Genomic DNA, 15,714 nt, shown 5'->3' on the forward strand with positions numbered 1-15,714 from the left:
TGAAAAGAAAAAGAGGAGAAAAAAAGAAAAAAAATTGCTTCATTTTATAGACATAGACATATAGATATAGAAACATGGAAAAGAAAATGAAAAATGGAAAATAAATTCTTCCTTTTCACTGTTTCTCTCTCCTCTCAGCTTTCTTTTTTCCCTTCTTTTACCTATTCATTCCTTTCATTAAATAATTTTGTTGTGATAATTTTGTTTTATGATTATTAGAAACACTAATATGTGGAAAACACATTTGGTTCAATGTTCTCCTTGTGAAACTGGTTTATTCTAAATGGACTGCTTCATATTTATTTATACTCTTGACCAATTGTTGTAAGCTTGAAGTCTATGGTGGATGCAGGACTGGGGTGCAGGTATCAGGCAAGAGTCCTGATTGTACAAGCCCACAGAGGTAAATTCCGCCTGGAAGGCTGAGGGAGATTGATTGTCCTTCCATTTCAGGGTGTTACAGTAGCAGAATGATGGATGAAGTGGGGTTAGCAGAATTACAAAGAACACTTCCCTGTTTAGTCTGCTCTAAAGGACTTGTTTCTTCATCATTTATAGTTTTACATTTGACTGCCCCAGGTTGGAAAATCTAATGAAAACATTTGAAATATACATTGCATCCCTCCACCCCTATTCTTACACTTCAGGACTATCCTCAAAGGAATTCCTGGTGACTGATTCAAAATTGTTAAAGGGGTTGATTGGGGCAGGTTTTGAAAGCATTTCTTTATTTCTTATTTCTCTCCTAGGATAAATATGCTATGGGAGGAAAATTTGATTCTTTTAACTTGTGACTCAGTTGGGATCTGTTTTTGTGTAGAATCTTTGCACATATCAATCTGAAAATCTCTGGCATTGAAGGCCATTACTCAGGATGACTGAAGGTGATTGTAGTTTCAGAACACACAAGAAACTAAAGGCATCTCATTCATCAGTCCATTCATCTATTCAATATGAAGCAGAGAGGAGAATTGGAGCCCCTGACAATGAATCTTGGGGGAAGTAATTAAATTAAGATATGATCTAAAGGAGTTGTTGTGTAATCCTCCTCGAAGCAGCCCCAAAGCAGCCCCAAAGCATAAAGGCTAGACCCTCTTTGGAGATTCAGGTATTAAGGCTGATAATTAAACAAGCAGCACCAACCCAGAGAAGGCTACAGCCCACCCCCTCGGGGAGGAGAATCTTTAAGCAAAAACTGAAGGCCCTAACAGTTTGAAAATCACCATAAGGTCAAAATCCTTTCCCCCTTACCCTAGCAATAAATTATCTATTGAGAAAGTCCCAAGTCAAGGCTGTTTGGAGAGAAATAAGCCTTGCAAAAGCAAGAGATCTGCTTTCCAGTTAGGAATCAACAACATTTCAACCCGGGATCTGTCATTCCTCTGTTATTTACTTTATGGGTATCCTGTTCACTCACGTTCTCTCTCTTCTCTCTTAGTTCCTATATACAGTGATTTTTTCTTCACTATTATTCTCTTCCAGAAATTTTTCTTTTCTGTGAGGGAAATTGATGAATCTGGGAGGCCTGGGTGGAGGTCAGGACCATTTTTTGTTTCCTGCAAAGAGTAAACAATCCCACGGCTCTCTAAAATCTCAGATGGTGGACTCTAGTTTCCATGCAGCTCAGGTCCAGTGGACCTCAGATTCAGCTTGACTGTTGCCTTGTGGGGGTGGGAGAACCCAAAGAAACAGGCTCTCCTGGCAGATTTTTCTAGTCCTTACCTCTCAGGCACTTCCCTGCAGAGATAGATGTGCATCACACAGGAGGACAGGATCACTCTCTGTGGCGTCTGCTGCCTCCCTGACTTCCCACAGCTCTCACAGACAGTGAATACATATACATTTCATAAGTACCCATTATGTGCCTCTATTGTAATACCATTTACTGCGACTTACTGAGAAAACAATTTGAAGGTCTAGACCAGGAGTTTAGTAAAAATACATCTTTCTTTACATAATAATAGTAATAAGGGAAGGTGCCATGTGTTGAGTATATGCTAAGTACTGTGCCTATGTTTATTTTGTTGCTATCTTCCAAGTTTAGAGACTGAGAAAGAGCCATTCTAGAAGGTATGAGGGTTTGTAGATTTGTTTGGTGGTTATTCATAGATATATTGAAGCAGCATTGTATTTGGAAAAAAAACAGCAAATTATATCTGTAGCACTGTAGCATAGTCCTCCCATTGTTCCTTGATTTGCTCGAGCGGGCACCAGTAACGTCTCCATTGTGAGACTTGTTGTTACTGTTTTTGGCATATAGAATACGCCACAGGGAACTTGCCAGGCTCTGCCTGCGGGCGGAATACTCTCAGTAGCTTGCTGGGCTCTCCAAGAGGGACGGAGGAATCGAACCTGGGTTGGCCTCGTGCAAGGCAAACACCCTACCCGCTGTGTTATCGCTCCAGCCAAATTATATCAATATCTATATAACTTTAAAAGTTCTAGTTCTATTGAGCAGGAATTGAGAAAGCTGTATTAATTCCCAGTCTTTTGTTGTTCCTGATTTTGTTTTAAACTATAAGAACAAAAAGAGAATCCCAAACAAAGAATGCTGAATTTAGCTGTAAAATTCCAAACAGTTGACAAAATCTGGAATTCTTAAAACCATCTGTACCTGCTAATAGGAATCTAAACCAGGAGCTGGTGGGACTCCCATAAGGACTCAGAGGGTGGTATATCAAGATTTTGTGCATGCTCAAGTTTTTGTATCAGCAAGTCGTAGATTAGACAGGCTCTTATTTATCTGCTCAACAGCATCAATAAGGCAGTCCTTAGAGTTTGTTGCTAATCACTAAGGCAGCTGCAAAAAAATTACATCAAGATTAAAATGCTGATGATTTCAGAACAAAATATTTAAGTATGGTGTATCTTGTCTCCACGGACAAAGATAAGTGTTTGACTTAAGTAATTGCAAGGTTTCCTCAAAGAGAAAAAGTACAAGTGATCATTGTCACAGAGGAGGGATATTCCAGGATAAAATGAAAGAACAAAGATAACTTTCTGATTTTGGTTTCCAAGAATCTAAATTCACAGGACTGTGCAGAGCAACATTCTCCCATCTCCTTACACCCGTGGGCCAGCAGCAGCCCATGGGCTCATGGTTGAAGACACTGCTGTGGAGAACACTAGAGTGATAAAATATCTGAGAAAAGAAAGGCTTCTCTCCCCCACTCCCTAACAGGAAGAAGAGCTCTTAAGTGATGGAAGAGGAATGGAGGAAAATACAAAAGCACACACTGAGCAGACTGAGTTGTGTCCTGCTGCCTCCATAGCACAGTTTAGAGGCTGACCATGAATTCTCTCTCCCTAGCCACTTGGTTCTGGAGTGACAAATTGAAGTGACTCTCAAGACTCCTGCTGTAATTCTGGACAAAAGATAAGCATGACAGAAGCCACCTCTGGCACAAGAATGACTCAAGGAGGAGATAAAAACAAGCCAAATTCAGTGACTAGGTCTAGTTCTGACTAACAAGAAAATCTGTGCTAACTTGTGTGGGAAATCTATATTATCTTCAAGCTTTTAATATACACAATATTTATAATGTATATATATATATTTATATACTTTTTTATTAATTAAGCAACTATGAAGTAGAGGTTCTGTTATTTAAAATCAATAGTACATTACCTGGGCTGGAGCGATAGCATAGGGAGTAGGGCATTTGCCTTGCACGTGGCAACCCGGTCGACCTGGGTTCAATTCTTCCACCCCTTTCGGAGAGCTCGACAAGCTACCAAGAGTATCCTACCCGCACGGCAAAGCCTGGCAAGCTACCTGTGATGTATTTGATATGCCAAACACAGTAACAACAAGTCTCACAATGTTACTGGGTCCGCTGGAACAAATTGATGAACAAAGGGAGGACAGTGACAGTGACAGTGACAATACATTACCTGGTATGGCAACTACTATTTCAATGTGTCTTCTTTTTGTACATAAGTTTTAGACATAAATTTCTTATCTGGGAGCTGAACATTATTATCTCCATCTTGTAATTCAGAAAGCCAAGTTTTAGAATTGTCTCTCATAATAGCAGCGCAGGGATGTGGAAATGAGTTTCTCAAATTTCAAAGCCTTGAGTTTTCTGTCTTTTATCATGTTACTTCCTAGCTACGTTGTCCAATATCACCCACAGCTGTTTCATTAAATGTACATGTACAGTGTACCACATGTCTTTTGCTGACCTCTCCAGAATGACTTGGTCCACCAATCTTTGTGAGATATAAATGACAAATCAAAATTATAACAAAGGATTAGAATCTATTTTGAAATAGACTCAATATTAAGTGATCAGAATTAAATGAAATATATTAAAAAACATAAATGATAATATAAAACAACAGAATGCATGGAAACTTAGACATAAATAAAAATGATAGCTTTAAGATATCTGAGTTTATCTGCCCGGAGGGGAAAGGGTGTTGGTCCCTTCCGCCTTCTCCCCTCTGGAAAGAAAGATGGTAGCCACTTGGTAGCCTCATGGAAAGCCAGGTATGAGCCGGTGGTGACCGGGAGACTAAAACCTCATGGGAAGAAGGGCGTTCCCGGCTCATACTTCACGTCCTACCGAGGTCACCAGTTGCCCCCCACGAGTGGCTCTCCGGCACGGCCATAGCTCCAGAGCACAGAAACCAATCTCTTAATTATCTGACTCTCAGTAGAAATACTTCCAGGGTTAATAAGTAAAATAGCAGAAATCCAAAACCTCACGGCTGCTATCGGGCCGCACGACATCATTTAATTCTTGAACCAGCTGTAGAAAGCAAATCATTTCACAATGTTTTTTCAGCATGTCTGATTTGGGAGGGGGTGTAAACTCTAAATAATAGTGGTGCATCTTTTATCGAAACAATGAATCTAGTCAAAGTAGATAGAGTGTTAACGAGAATTCATCTGCCTCACAGGCATTGGGAGGGGTGGGGGGTGGGGGTTTATTGGGGTTCTTCATGGTGAAAAATAAGTATTGGTAAAGGGAAATGTGTTTGATATTTGCATGACCGAGACCTAAACCTGAAAGCTTTGTAACTTTTCCCACAGTGATTCAATAAATAAATAAATTATTTTAAAAAAGATATCTGAGTTTAAAGGATGGCAAATTATATATACCTAATAAACATGTCACCAAAACATGTTAAAAATATAAAAAGATTATGAAAAAAAAGTGGCAATTTTGGTACTGATAGGGACCTTGCATTTCATGCAGCTGACCTGAGTTCAATGGCAATATATAAGGTCTCCGGGCCTACCAGGATTAATCCCTGAGCACAGAGTCAGAATAAGATGTGTGAGCACCACTGGCAATGCCCCCCCCCAAACCGAAAACAACAGGAAAAACTGACAAAGTTAACGATGACAGTGACAACTAAAAGTCTAGAGTTCAAACTTTAGGCTTGAATTGGGAGCTAAGGCAGAGGGTGGTATACAGGTTTTGTATGTGGAAGCTCTAGGTTTCATTCTCAATGGTCTCCCCAGCACTGCCAGCAGAAAAGCCCCACACACCCCAGGAGTGTGCTGGGAGTAAACCATAAGTACTGACAGGTGTGCACTCCTCCCCACAAATCTAACCTTCTATTAACTGAATCATTGGAAGCAAAGGATTGAGGAACAGGTTTTTTGGGGGGGCGCTTTTTGGGTCACCCCTGTGCACAGGGGTTACTCCTGGCTCTGCCTTCAGGAATTACTCCTAGCAGTGCTTAAAGGACCCTGTGTGATGCTGGGAATGGAAACCAGGTCTGCTGTGTGCAAGGCAAATGCCCTACCTGCTGTGCTATCACTCCAGTACTGAGGAACAGTTTTTTTTTTCAGATGACAAACCATATGTTCCACTCCAAGCAACCTCTCTAAAGCTATTGATAATTGGTCATTGATTTTAGCTGCATAGGCTGTATGAAGGATAAGGAAGGGTTACACCAACAGAAAACCCACAATGAAACCACCGTTTATGCCAGACTCTGGATTTATCTTTTTCCCACACTGTGATCATGTTCTAGTCTGCAGTCCTAAAACCATCTCTTTTTCTAAATCATGCAGTAAGTACAGCTCTCAAGGTACAACAGTGCAGGAAGAAGAGCAGCTTGACAAGCAATACATTAGAGGATATACTAGAAGTTCCTTCTATTGATTTTTGTTAGCTAAAGAATTGAAAACAGAGCTGAAGACAAAAGTAAAGTAAAAGTAAAGGCCCTCCCGTTGTTCGATTTGCTCGAGCGGGCCCAGTAACGTCTCCATTGGAGATTTTGTTGTTACTGTGTTTGGCATATCGAATACATCACGGGTGGCTTGCCAGGCTCTGCCGTGCGGGCGAGATACTCTCGGTAGCTTGCCGGGCTCTCCGAGAGGGGCGGAGGAATCGAACTCGGGTCAGCCATGTTGGCTGCGTGCAAGGCAAACGCTCTACTGCTGTGCTATTCGATATGCCAAACACAGTAACAACAAAGTCTCCAATGGAGACGTTACTGGGCCCGCTCGAGAGCTGAAGACAAATGGGATAAAATAAAGTAATTTGCTTCGTTAAAAATAAATTTTATTGGGACGGAGGGAAAGTACAGGTGCTAGGGTAGTACTGTTCTACCATTGTTCATCGATTTGCTTGAGCAGGCACCAGTAATGTCTCCATTGTGAGACTTGTTGTTACTGTTTTTGGCATATTGAATACGTCAGGGTAGCTTGCCAGGCTCTGCTGTGTGGGCGGGATACTCTCGGTAGCTTGCCGGTCTCTTCGAGAGGGATGGAGGAATTGAACCCTGGTCGGCCACGTGCAAGGCAAACACCCTACCTACTGTTCTATCGCTCCAGCCCTAGGGTACACACCTTATATGTGGCCATTGCTGGGTTTGGCCTTGGAAGCCTAAGCATGGCTAGGGTGTCGTGGGACCACAGAATCTGAACAGGACCACATCCTCAGGCCCTGGTACTGAACTGCCTATTTGCCTGGAAGATAATTGTGGGGAGTGGGGAGAACATTACCCTTTACCCCCACCACTGCCCACTTCCCTCAGGAAGGAGATGAAAAAAATTGTTGACAATATTCCTACATAGGTTATAATTTGCTGTAATAAATATCTCGAACTTAATTTAGTTTAATAACAAGTTCTGAAGACTCAGAATAAAAAGTAAGTATGAATTTACTTTATCCATTTCTCACTCCTGTGAGTCAACTATGCCCTCTGATGTAAAATCAGAACTCTTGGTAATGAAATACACTTGTATGCTATTTCTCTGACTTTGGGCTAAATGAGACCAGTAGAGAGATCATTTAAATAACTGAAAACAGTCTCTGAAATGAGCAGCTTAAGGCTGCCTTTAGATCAAAGAGGGATTTGGAGAGAAGCTGCTCATAGACCCACAGAGCACTTTGATGTCTGTGTTTGGGGAGAACCAGCACCCTCTGAAAGCCCGACCCAGCTTCTCCACTCTCCAGCTGCCCATAAGACTACTTTAGCAGCAGCTGACTTGGTAAGATAAAGGATCCAAATGATGATATGTGACTTTTATTTTACTGGCTTCTTAAAATAAGTTTAGTTGTTGACAAAATTTGCAAATAACAAAAAAAAGATAAAAATATTATGGATTTCAGATTTTATTCAATTCTACTAAAAGTTTCAGTGGAACTTTTTTGGGGGGCAGGGAATGGGTTGGGGCCACTCTTGCCAGTGCTCAGGACTTAATCCTGACTCTGAGATCAGGAATAACTCCTGTCTCTAAACTCAGGGAACACTCCTGATAGGGCTTGGGGACTATTTGTGGTGTGGGGATCAAACCCTGGTTGGTTGTATGCACAAATACCTTACCTACTGTATTCCCTCACTGGATCAAGTGGAACTTTTAAAATCTGATCTTTTGAGGATCTGGAGAAATAGCTCAAAGGGCTATTTAAATGCATGACTTTAAATGCAAAACGTTCCTCTGTTCCATAAGTGACATGTTCTGGCCCCTAGAGCATGGTCAGCAGTGACCCCAGAAAGCATGCTAGGGGAATGGCCCCCAAAATCAAACAAGCAGAAAATGATCTTTTACAGTCTTATTTGTATAAAATATCACATTGTGAAGGGATAGAGTGATAGCACAGTGAACAGGTACTTGCTTTGCATGAGGCAGACCTGAGTTTGATTACCAGCACCCCAAGCGATGCTCTGAGTCCTGCCAGGAGTGATCCCTGAGCACTGAGTTAGGAATAAGTCCTCTGCACTGCTGGATCCCAGTCAGCTTTTCCTGGTAAATACTCACAAATAATTTTCGGTGAATGTGTTATGACATTGTTTTGGGGTTCCTTTTTAGTTTGTTTGTTTGTCCTGTATTTCTGAATATGTCCTGTTTGCCGCCAAACAAAACAAAACTAAACTAAACAAAATAAAAATCACCTTGTGACTCATAAATAAATCTAGAGAGGGACCAACAAGTTGTAGAGATTCTTCTAGACCCTAGAAGAATCAACACAAGGCTGAGTTGTCCAGGGTACCCTGGAGGGGGCTGGGTGAACCCAATACCTGCCCAAACAGAGCCCTTACTGCCGAAAACCTCCATACTCCACAATCGCCCTATGTTACCGGTCAGACTCCCTGCTCAGGACAAGCCTCATCAAGAAATCTGTTAAAAAAACACTCAGTTATACATGTTTTGTGACTAAATTTTCCAGGATTTCAGAAGTTGGAGATAGGCTATGTTCCCTCATCTTCCTGTACTTCCAGAAGCTCTAGCAGTCACACACATACACAGAAGGCCACTCAGTTAAAAATTTTAACACCAGTTGTATCACCTCACTAAAAATTTTGGTCTTCCTGGAGTGACATCTCAAATTCTACAACACTGATAAACCAAGAGTAGTACACCAGTTTGTATGGGATGTAACACAGAAGGCATCCAATCTTGCTTAGCAAAATATCAACACAGCAGACTTAACCTGTAACAACATCTTAGTAATCCCTTAGACAAGGGCTTAATAGCTCCCTGGTGACATACACAATCTTCACTAACTTTCATCTGAGTAAACGTATTTTGGTCATTTTTTTAGCAAATTATAACAAGCAATATAAAATAAATTATTTAGGGCCTGCTCTGGGGGTAGGCTTAAGGGGTGGTTGGAAAAATTGATGATAATGGTGGTAGAAAGGTACAATGGTGTTGGAATTTGTGTTGGTATATTGAATGTTCGTAACAAATTGTCATGAACAACTTTGTGAACCAGTGTTTATACAAGGTGTAAAGGCAAAATAAAATTTGAGAAAAAAAATATAAAATCTGATTCTGGATAGCTGTTCCCAGCCAGCTTTTCCTGGTAAATCATCACAAACAATTTTCTGTGGATGTGTTCTGTCATTGTATGGGGGTTCTTTTTTGTTTGTTTGTTCTGTATTTCTGAGTTCTTCCTGTCTGCTAAATACTATGTGCTGACTTTGTGGAGAGTGAGATACAGTCTTTCCCCTTGAGAAGCATGTGAAGTCCTCTAGGGAAACAAATGAGTGCACAGATAATTAAAATTCCATGATATAAATACTTTGACAAAAACTTGGAGCCAAAACACGTTGTACATGTAGCAGATATGAGGGAAGCCCTCAACCCCCTGCTGAGAGTGGCAATGTGGAAGCACCAGAGACAGGCTGGCTTTCAGCACCATGTGCCTCTATTTGTAACTCTATGTCTCACCAGAGTTACTGGTCTCTCTGCAGGGAGTCACTTTCCTCATTTCTCTCATCTCAGTAGGACTATGAAAATGTGTGTGGTATTTTCAGGGGAAGAATTTAAGACTGGAGAGCTAGACAGTGCCTGGAAGGCAGACTGAGAAAAGCTGTTACCCAAAACATCACAAAAGATTGAACAAAGTAGGAGATATGTTGTGATATTACCTGTGCTTTGTTTTTCACTGCAGTGAGCTCATCAGCAAAAATGAAAGTCTTGCAGGTTAATGAAGGTATAGCATGCCCAAGTCCCAGCTCTTGCTATTTCAGAAAAAAGATAAAGTAATAAAACAAAAAGCAACTCTAATTTCCTCCTAGATTCCTCTGGTGACAACCATGTATATCTGGTGAAAATCAAGGACTCTTGTGGAAAAATTAAAGGTAAGGGCAGGGGTGGAGAGATAATTCAAAGGGCTGAAACACATGCTGTGTGTGTGTGGGAACCCCAGGACTCATCCCTTTTGTTCCCCCCACCCCACCTTCAGTGTTGACCCCCTAAGTTACCACAGAGAGTAAAACCAGTTTCTTTCATGTGTGGGCAAGCTGCCAGAACCAGAAACTGATCTTGCCACCTCCAATTGGGAGTTTCATGATCTCTTCTAAGTTTCACACAAGACCACCTCAGGGCAGGGGAAGTTTAAGGTGATAGGTCCTAGGTGAGCTGATATTGAGCTACCATGAATTTCAAGAGGCAGGTGACTATCAGAGTTGTTCAGTTTTGTATTATTTTGATATTTGGGGTTTAGTGATAATTTTTTCGCTATTTTTTTGGCTAGGCACTTTCTATATATTGTAAGACCCTGAACAACTTCTCTGATATTTACCCATTGGATGTCAAGAACACTGTACTCTACCAGTATGACAAGCAATACTATATCCAGATAGAGCCAAATATATCTTGGGTGTTCCTAGTTGAGTATCATTGTTCTACATAAATATGAAAAAGAAGAAAGGAAGAAAGAATAAAAGAAAGAAAGGAAGAGAGAAAATGAGAGAAAGAAAAAAGAACAAAAGAAAGACATGAAGAAAGAAAGAGAAAGGAAAGAAGGAAAGAGAAAGGAAGAGAGGTGGAAGAGAAAGGAAGGAAGGTATCAAGGAAGAAAGGAGGAAAGGAAAAATGAAGAGAAAAAAATTTGGGCTATTTCCTTATTGAACAATTCAAATCTATTATACCCAGGTAATAAGTATTGTGCCCCAGGCATTTTGACGGAAGATGGTAATAACGGCCTCTAAAGTTCAGTAACAGGGATATGTGAGAGTAGATGAATCGGAGTAGAACAGAGAAGAAGCCTTAAGTCATATTTGTCAGGTCCCTAAAGGTGAAAATGAAAATGTAGACGTTTATATTAAGTTCCAAACAGCTAAGTCCATAATTTTTATTTAGAAGTTACCTACAAATGATATATACAGTGTTTTAATTTTACAAATTATCAAAGCAAGCTTCTTGTTTGCCTGAGTCCTTTTTTTTATTTATTGAATCATCGTGATCTACTGATCTACTGAATGTAACCTGCCCACATGGCAGAGTCTGGCAAACTCCACGTGGTGTACCCAATATGCCAAATACCAGTAACAATGATGGGTCTCATTCTCTTAACCCTGAAAGAGCCTTGAATATGGCACTTTTTAAAATCTCAGGGCTAGGGCGAAGGAGACATTACTGCTGCCTGCTCGAGGCAATCGAGGAACAACAGGATGATGGTAATCGTAAATTGTAATTGAATCACCATGAGAATAGTCACAAAGCCTTTCAGTTCAAGTCATACAATTATCAAACACTCATCCCTTCACCGCTGCACATTTTTCACCACCAAGAACACCAGTATAACCCTCCTCCCACCCACCCTCTGCCTGTGTGGCAGATTTCCACTTTACTCTCCCTCTCTCTCTCTACATTGATCACATTCAATATTACGACAAAAGACCCAACATTGTTATTTGGAATTTCCCCCAACATTCAGACCTGCCACAAAGACATCATTAGAAAATTTTTTTTCTATTGCTGATTATGAAGAGCATATGATGTCGTGTGGCCACAATAGCAGCCACGCAAATTTGGATTTCTGATATTTTAGTAATAAACCTGGAGGGATTACTGCCAGAAGCCCCTGGGGTTCCGAGATTGGTATGTGTGCCTCTGGGATCATGGTCGGTCAGAAGCTGAAGGAGGAGTTTGAGGGTGGCAACCCGGAGCATTGTCATATTGGGGAGCAGGGCCAATTCCACCCCCATCCCATGAAGCCCCACGCACCTCATCAATGCAGTCTTATACCTGGCTGTTCATTAGGCTCTAAAAGATGCAGGCCACCATGTCGCTGCCACAAAGGCGGACAGGCAGAGGGACAAACACCCTTACCCTCCCAGGGCAGCATATCACCATAATTAAATACACAGTCCAGATGTATTTCGGTTAGGCATTATCTTTTTCTCAGATTTTCCTACCACCAGTCAAGAATAATTTTCAGGGACAAATGCTAGATCATTTACTTTCCATTGATCACTTTGCATATCAGGAAATGTGTGCGGGTGCCAGGACTATTTTACACAGCCGCACGGTTCGGAAAATAGTCCTGGTACCCGCATGTGTGAGTCATGCTTGTATAAGCTCATGGTCACCGGGATTTCATCTGGAGAAGGCGGGGAGACAGTGCTTACCCCATTTGGGAACTCCTGGTGATATCTTCTCTGGATGGGACCCGGAGAATTCTCCGGGAGCTGTGGGGCCCTTCAGCCGTTTTTTTTCTTCGCTGCTGTGTGTTGTAAGATGGCTCTGGGGGCTGGTTGTGGGCGTGACTTTTGGAATCAGAGGTTGCATGGGAGCTGGGGCAGCCCCATTGCAGTTTGGAAAAAAGTCCTGGTACCCGCATGCCAGAGCCATGCTTGTAGAAGCTCATGTTCGCTGGAATTCCATCTGGAGAAGGCGTAACCGAGTCCTTAATTAAAGAACACTTTAGCTTTTGAGTCCTGAGTGAATCCTAAAAAATATTGGATTCGTGTATCTGGTAGTTGGACATTTGGAGAACAAAACCAAGTGGGCTGTGAGCAACCTCAGTGAAAATATCTTTTTCCCCACTTTCATTCAAGAAGGAAGAAAAAAGCAGTATTCAGTGACCTAATCCCTTCAGATACTTTTTGAGACCTCCATTTGCCAGATCTCCCCATTAATATTTATTGGAGTATTTTATTGGAACCAAAGTGGCTGGGACACACCATGTTGCATGTAGAATTCAATCTCCAACAATCTCCAACAAGTAATTCCTGAGTGCATGAGACAGGAGTAACTCCTGTGCATTGCGGAGTGTGACCCACAAAAAAAAAAAAAAAACAGTTTAATATCTCTCATTGAGGATCAAGAGAAGCAAAACGACTTCTCTTGGAAGCCCAGCTTAAGGCAAGGGTACAGGAAAGAATAGGAAGAAACTTGAGAAAAAACAACCCTAAACAATAGGAAGGCAAGCCAAGTAGAAATGGAATTCCAGCATGTTCTGGGAAAGATTTTCCTGTTTTATGTTAGATAAAACCCTGCTAAGGAAAATGGAATGTCTAAAGGACAACTCCGTGAAAGTGAAAAGCCTGCTTTGGCCAGGGCCTTGGGACATGATATAATGCAAGGCAAAGCCATGCTGCAGCATGGAGAACAGGGGTCGGTAACTCAGGAGTGTGATGGAGCAACTTAGTTTTGGAAAGTAAGAAGAATTTCATTTTTCATTTTTTTGGAATGTTCCTGAATACCAGGAACTTACCGTGGGATTCCCAGAAATATAAAAACAGAAAAAGCTCAAACATAATAGCTTGTAACTATCTCACAGTGATTAAATAAAAAATTTTAAAAATTAAAAAAAAAAAACAGAAAAAGCTGAGTAGTGAGACTATGACAGATACGCTGACGTACAAAGTCTCCCTGAAAACTCTAGGATTTCGATAGGGAGAGCAGAGGGTAAATAAAGCACAGGTACCTTTAGTCACTTGATCATTTTTCTTGGTGGAGCACAATGACTATCAGTACTATTAGTTAACTGATGTTCCTTTGCCTTATAACTTAAAATGGCTTTTCTCACATTTCTGCAGCTTATATTTGAATAGCCTGTGAAATGTACTACCTGCTAGTCACATGCCTCAGGGTTATTTTTCTGTTGGGGGTGGGTGGAATGATTTTATTCTCCAGGGAGAAGGTTGCTATTTCCGTAAATCTCAAACATTACATGCATCAGAGAATTCAAGGAAAAAGCTTTTATTCTCTTGAGAGAAATACAAATAGCTCCACTTTCTTCTACCTCTTGTTTAAAGTCACCCTGTAAAGTGCTATCACAAACAGGCTCCAAGGATGAATTGTTTAGTGCCATGGTGTTTATTTGTGTGCAAATAGATGCACACATATTGCATTTACGCTTTAGAGGTAGTTGTATTAGTATTTTATTCTCTAAGAGAACTTCAGAAGGCTGAGAACTGACTTCATTCAATGAAAAACAATAAAAACTAATGAGTAGGAAACCCATATAGCAAGAAAAATAAATAATAGTTATAAAAGATTTCATTTTAATTCCAGGGGTAAACAAATAATAGTTATAAAAATTTCAGAAAATTTAACTTAAAAACTAAAAATCAGCTTTTTGGTAATAAAATGTAGATTTCCTACTCATTTTTTTTTTATATAACTAGATGGTTGTTTTCAAAATTTCTGTTATAAAGGTGTAGCCCCACTTACATTTTCCCCCTATTTTGTATATTAAATGGTATACTTCACCTTAGCAGAGGAGTAGCTCCAATGACCTTCTTACTCACAGTGGTATCTTCTCAACACTTGCATAGGACCTTGCACCATGTACCCTGGTACAAGGGAATTAGGTTCTCAAATCCCATCTCCACATCAGATACCTTTCATTAAGTCCATTTTCTATGTGAGCCTCTTGGTTTCCCCAACATATTTTCTACAGAGTCTTCCTTTTGAAAGTCCTAAGCTGGAAGTTAGGGTTCCCTAAAAACACTTTTGAAGTGGACAAGGGTAGGAATGTGCTTTTGAGAGTTTGATAGCTCTACATGACTCCAAATATGATCAGGCATTTTCAAAATGCCTGATTTTGTGCTCTATGTTTGCCGTATTCAGAATCAAACCTCACACGGCTGCAGAAATTATACTTTTAATTCCAGCCATTGTCTTGGTCTTCTTTATGCATCTCCAGCCCCTGCAGAGAATTTGGTGCTGCAATTTCACTAAATAGTTCTTGAATCGATAGAGGATAATTCTGCTGCTTCAAAGAGACAGACATTTTCAAAGGAAAAATACACTGGGTTTAGTGACTGCTTTTGTCAACTTTGTTCACATTCCAAAGCAAACTGATCCGTTATTTGGCTAGAAAAAAGAATTGAAAAAAAATTGAAATTCAAAGGTAACAGCTATAAGGTTACTGCATAGCTAATTAGGCAACAATATTTGTCCCTGTATTGATGAACAGAGTGAATCCAGCTGGTGTCTAGAATTCAGCTTGGAGTGTCATTAAAACAAAAGTAAGTTAACTTATTTTTTTCTGAGAATCATTAGGGTTTTAGTTGTCACAGGGTTTGGTTTACACATAAAATTACAGCTATATGAAGCCCAAAACAAAATAAAACAAACAATTCAAAGCTGAAAAGATTGCTACATGATTGGGTATATGGTCTGGATTTTGATCAAATTCTTAAAGTCCTTAAATTATTGAATTATTGTGCTTGCTTCGGCAGCAAATATACTAAAATTGGGATGATACAGAGAATATCAGCATGGCCCCTGCAAAAGAATGACAAGTAAATTATTAAAATCCTGCCATTTTTTCTTCTTTAGCAGAGAATTATAATGTCACAAGATCTCTACAAGTTAGATAATCTCAATATTGTAAAACTTTTATTCTTTTGCAAAGACAAAGTCGTAATTGCCTAAATTGTTACAGATGTGTTGCTATCTATTATCTGTCTATCTAGAATTCGTAGCCTGGAATCCCTATCATTATTATGGTCATTAAAATAAACAAAAGCTCCAAATCAGTTCTTATAGGAGTCAATGAT

At 40.3% G+C, this 15,714-nt stretch overlaps 1 non-coding gene across 1 annotated transcript; it reads left to right on the top strand.

The window, feature by feature from the left end:
* Positions 1-15,381: 15,381 nt before the first annotated feature.
* LOC130026697 (U6 spliceosomal RNA) lies at positions 15,382-15,484 on the top strand. Its single transcript, XR_008792897.1, has one exon. It is a non-coding gene; the product is annotated as a U6 spliceosomal RNA (small nuclear RNA).
* The last annotated feature ends 230 nt before the right edge of the window (positions 15,485-15,714 follow it).

This window comes from Sorex fumeus, unplaced genomic scaffold (genome assembly GCF_029834395.1).
Source record: "Sorex fumeus unplaced genomic scaffold, SorFum_2.1 ptg000034l, whole genome shotgun sequence".
Lineage (NCBI taxonomy): Eukaryota > Metazoa > Chordata > Mammalia > Eulipotyphla > Soricidae > Sorex > Sorex fumeus.